The sequence below is a fragment of the Agelaius phoeniceus genome, chromosome 7, assembly GCF_051311805.1.
Source record: "Agelaius phoeniceus isolate bAgePho1 chromosome 7, bAgePho1.hap1, whole genome shotgun sequence".
Lineage (NCBI taxonomy): Eukaryota > Metazoa > Chordata > Aves > Passeriformes > Icteridae > Agelaius > Agelaius phoeniceus.
The window spans coordinates 8,467,501-8,472,500 of NC_135271.1; the positions used below are offsets into that span (position 1 = coordinate 8,467,501).

A 5,000-nucleotide genomic window follows, 5' to 3' on the forward strand; every position below is an offset into this window, starting at 1 on the left:
AGAAGACGGTCGAACTCGACTATCTAGAGGAAGTAAAAGTCGTAACAAGGTTTCTGTAGGTGAACCTGCGGAAGGATCATTACCGGTGGGGCTTGGCGCCTGCCGCGTCGTGCTGGGCTGTCCGTCTGGCTGCATGCCTGCGGCGTTACTTGCACGCCTGCTCAGTTCGCACGCTCAGCCCCCGGCCGCCGGCCCTGGTCGGCACCGGGGGCCGCACGCCCTTCCCCTTCGGTGCACATCGCAGCCCCAGAGAGAGAGAGAGACCGGAGGCGCGCGGCACTGCCGGGCACAGGGGGTCGGAAGGGGGAAAGGGGATAAAAGCTGCTCGGCGTGGCGAAGCGCACCATGCGCGCCCGCCTCCCTGCGTGCGGGCGAGGCCCTCCCCGCGCTACGCCGCGTGTTGTAGTCGGGCCTCAATGCATGGTGTACTGGCCACCGTCGTGGTGGCTTGTCCCCCCGGCCCCCACACTATCCTGGCCCACCCCGGCCTTGCGCCGGTCTGCCGCCGGTCTGTCCCCGCCGGAGAGCGGGGGCGCGGCCGTGGGCCCCTGAGCCACTCGCTGCTGCGGCCAGCGCCGCTGAATGCTGGTCGCTGGCGTGCCGCGTGTGGGCGCCCTGGCGCGGCCCAAGTTCTCCTGAGCTCGGCTCTCCTAGGCGTGCGCGTGAGAAAGCCACCCGGGTCCCGGGAGGGAGGGGTGCTCAGCACGGCCCCTCCTGGAGGCGCGCCCGTCCCTTCCCTCGCTGCTTCGCCCGTCGAGCTATGGCTGTCCGTCCAGCCGTGGCACCTGTCAGCGGCCGAGGTGGAAAGGGCGAGGGAGCCGGGTGGCGGGGGCGCCTTCGGGGCTCGGAGGAGTCTGGGCTACTGAGGGAAACCCCTGGGCCCCGAGAAGGACATGGCTGTGGTGGCGGCAGATGTCGGGCGCGCCCCCGCTGGTGGACACTCCCCCAAGGGTGGCAGCTGGGGAGGCACCCTGGCGGGGCCATGCAGGTCATTTTCCTTGCCCCAGGGCCAGGTACCTAGTGATCTGTGCCTCGGCGGTCCCCCCAGGTTTTTTCCCTCAGCCTTGTCAAATGCTGCGGGTTTGCGGAAAGGGGCCGGCGGGGCCGGGCGGCGGTTTAAAGACTAGGGCAGCTCGGCGTGGCCCGCCATGGCGGCTGCGGTGGCGGCGGCGGCGGCGGCAGGCGTGCCGGGCGGTGGCCGTGCGGGGCGCCACTGAGGGGTGGGGAGCAGCTACTCCCACCGATCCCCTGCGGTGGTTGTCCCGTCGCCACCGGCCGCGCTCTTCCGTCGCCGTCGTTGTCCCGCCGCGCACCATGGGGGTTAACCGTGCCACGCCGGGGAGGGGCGCCCTGCCTCCCCCTCTCCATGGCCCAGCCTCGGTGGAGAGGCCGCGGCGTGTGGTCGGCCATGGGGGCCGACCCGCTCGCCTCGTCGTAACGGGTGACGCTGGCAGAGAGCGCGCGCTCTCTGCCCTTCCTCGGCCGTGGGGTCGCGGCTGCTGGGGCCCGCCCGTGCTCTTTCTCCTTGGCCCGCTGCCGCGGTCTCTGGCACGCGCGGCGCCGCATCCGGCGCCTCTCCTCCCCTTAACAGTTTTTTCTCCTCGAATGCACAGCGGTAGCGCCGTCGTCCACTGGCCGACCCCTGGCTCGACCGCCCGCCCGCTGCTGGGGAGCGAGCGCTCGCCAGGCCCTCCGGCAGCGGAGGCCCGGGAGCACGCGCGACCCCGTGCCGAGCGGCGGCGGCACCGCTCGACGGGTGTCTCTCCCTGCGGGGACGGTTGGCCGGAAGGCGCCCGCCATCGCCCGGCCACGGTCCCGTCCCGGGCCCCGCTTGTCAAGTCCTCCATCACCCTTTCCGGCCGCGTGTGGGCCGCAGAAAGGCATGCGAGGTGGCCGCGGGGGCACTTCCCCCCGCCCGGTCTCTGCGTGCCTGAGGCAAGGGGCCCCGGCGGTGCGGCGGTGGCGGTCCCGGGAGCGCGGCCCCAGCAGCGGCGGGGTCTGCTGTCTGGCAGGCCACGGGTTCTGGCGACGCCATCTCGGGTCTCAGTGGCGCCCGCCTCCGGGGCCGGCGGCGGAGCGTGTCTGCTGGTCGCTCGCCCGCCTGGCAAGGGAGCGGTCCCGCGGGAGGTGCATTGGTGGGGGCCGGTCGCCGTCGCGTACCGTCTCAAGCCAGGGCAAGGCCATGCACTGGGGAAAGAGAAAAGCCGGCTGCACAGCAGTGTGGCAATGCTGCACGAGGCCCGCGCCGTCGAGGACTGAGGGAAGCCGGCGTGTGCGGGGCCCGACGGCCGCGCGCCCCTGGCCGTGTGCCGTGTGTGTTGTGTGTGTAGTCCCAAGAAAGCGAGAAGTGGGTGGGCCACCATGCTCCCCCACGTTTTGGCGCAGGCCACGTGGCCCCCAGCACGGAGGCCGGGCCGAGCCCGGGCGCCTAGGCCGCCTCCGAAGGACGGCGTTTGCGAGGTCGGCATCTCCCCTCGTGGGGGGAGGCGGTTGGGGGCACGGGCTCCCCCGCCTCTTGGCCGGCCTTCAGAGCGTGGGTTCCTCCAGTTGTTTTTTTTTCCCCTTTTGTTTCTGTGTGCTCGTACAGTCGAAGCCAGGCGCGTGCCCACGCGTCCTCGGCGCCAGAGTAATAAAAAGGGGCCCGCTTGGCGTGAGCGGTGCCCGAAAGGCAGACGACTCTTAGCGGTGGATCACTCGGCTCGTGCATCGATGAAGAACGCAGCTAGCTGCAAGAATTAATGTGAATTGCAGGACATATTGATCATCGACACTTCAAACGCACTTGCGGCCCCAGGTTCCTCCAGTGGCTACGCCTGTCTGAGCGTCGCTTGACGATCAATCGCCATCCAGGGGCTACGCCGGTGGTGCAGCTGGGGTCGCTTTGCAGGCCCGTCGCCCGCGGCGGGCAGTGGCAGCAGCGGCGTCCCGCCAGTGCCCGGAGGGAAGGTAGTCAGGGGTTCGGCGATGGAAGTGTTTCCCTAGGCGGCCTCGATACCTTCCCTGTGGCTCGGCAGGCATCGTCGCAGTTGCAGTCGTCGTCGTCATCATCGCCGCGCAGGGCCTTCGTCCCCCTAAATGCAGACTCAGGGAGCGCTTCGGAGCGAGCCACTCGCGGAGTGAGCCACCAGGGCGGAGCTCGTCCTCCCCAGGACCGTGCCGTGGATGCGGTGGCGCGGCAGCCTGTGAACAGCGAGAGACAGCGTCGAAAGGTGCCACCGAGGGCCGAGAGAAAGAGAGAGGAGGGTGAGAAGGGGAGGCAAGGCGCGGGCCTCGCCCCTGGCCTCCCCCCACTGCGTGGGCGGCTGTCTGCGGGTGGGTACCGCAGTGGTACCATGCTGTGCTGCTGCACGCGTGCGCGAGGCGAGAGTGCCAGGGACGGGGGTTCTGATCTCCTCCTCCCTTCGCAGGCCCCCTCCTCTTCTGTCACGGTTTTGGGGCGTGCCGAGTGGCGCCGTTGCTCCTCTCTCTCTCCCTGACGAGGCCATCACGCGCGCCGCTGCCCGGCCAGTCCTCCCGCGCGGGGCCGTCTCCGCCGCGTTTCCTTTTCGGTTCTTTTCTCCAGGATGGGGCTCTCCGTCTCCTTGTTGCTCGCGCACGCGTGCACTGTCTCTCTCTCTGACTCCCTCTGGGAGCGTGGACAGGAGGGGGGGCGGGTGGCGTAGCGGGCGGGGGAGACAAGGCGGCCATCTCTGTGCAAGCCCCAGTGCGCAGCGCGGCCAAGCTTTGGGCTTGCGACCTCAGATCAGACGTGGCAACCCACAGAATTTAAGCATATTAGTCAGTGGCGGAAAAGCAACTAACAAGGATTCCCTCAGTAATGGCAAGCAAAGAGGGAAAAGCCCAGCGCCCAATCCCCGCCCCGCGGTGGGGCGCGGGACATGTGGCGTACAGAAGCCCCCCTCCCCGGCGGCGGTCTTGGGGGACCCAAGTCCTTGTGATCGAGGCTGCAGCCCGCGGACGGTGTGAGGCCGGTAGCGGCCCCCCGGCGCACCGGGCCCGGGGCTTCTCGGAGTCGGGTTGCTTGGGAACGCAGCCCAAAGGGGGTGGTAAACTCCATCTAAGGCTAAATACTGGCACAAGACCGATAGCCAACAAGTACCATAAGGGAAAGTTGAAAAGAACTTTGCAGAGAGAGTTCAAGAGGGCGTGAAACCGTTAAGAGGAAAATGGGTGGGGCCCGTGCAGTCCGCCCGGAGGATTCAACTTGGCGAGTTGCGGTCGGCCGGCGCGGGCTCGGCGGATCCTGGCCTCCACCTCCCCTCTGTCCCCCGGGCGTACCCCGTGCGCAAAGGTGAGCCGGGGGGGCGGGCTGGCGCGGGGACCCCCCCTCGGCCGGCAGCCAGCCCTGGCCGGGCGCATTTCCTCCACAGTGGTGCGCCGCGACCAGCTCCGGGTCGGCTGGGAAGGCCTCCGGCGGGCAGGTGGCCCAGCGCCGCGTGAGTGGCGGTGGGTGTTACAGCTCCCGGGAAGCAGGTCTTGCTGAATCCCGGGGCCGTGGGAGAGGACCGCCGCCGTGCCCTCCTCCCCCCCGTCAGCGGCAATGTGGCAGTGGACGTCGCTTCCCCCCCCCTCCCCCCCCGGGGGAGGGGGGCGGGGGCGGCGTCCCCACAGCGCGGCATTTTGCGCGGGTGTGCGGGGGTCGGGCCCTCCGGCCCCCAGCGCCGCGTTCAACCAGGGCGGACTGTCTTCAGTGCGCCCCGACCACGTGGCACCGCCAGGGCCGGGCTTGACGGGTCGCGCTCAGGTGCCCGGGGTCCGCGGCGATGTCAGCTACCCACCTAACCCGTCCTGAAACACAGACCAAGGAGTCTAGCACGTGCATGAGTCAGGGGCCGTCGTCAAAAGCCTGCGGCGCAATGAAGGTGACGGCTGGCGTGCGCTGGCTGAGGTGGGATCCCGGGGCGCGTGTTGCGCCTGGCAGCCCCGGGCGCACCACCGGCCCGTCTCGCCTGCCACCCCCTCGCGGGGCCGGGGAGGTGGAGCGTGAGCGTCCGTGCTAG

At 69.8% G+C, this 5,000-nt stretch overlaps 1 non-coding gene and 1 pseudogene across 1 annotated transcript; both read left to right on the forward strand.

The window, feature by feature from the left end:
• Positions 1 to 2,674: 2,674 nt before the first annotated feature.
• LOC129131516 (5.8S ribosomal RNA) lies at positions 2,675 to 2,827 on the forward strand. The gene has a single exon (XR_008535664.2). It is a non-coding gene; the product is annotated as a 5.8S ribosomal RNA (ribosomal RNA).
• Positions 2,828 to 3,732: 905 nt separating this feature from the next.
• The window catches only part of LOC129131490 (28S ribosomal RNA), a 5,027-nt pseudogene continuing 3,759 nt past the window's right edge, over positions 3,733 to 5,000 (forward strand).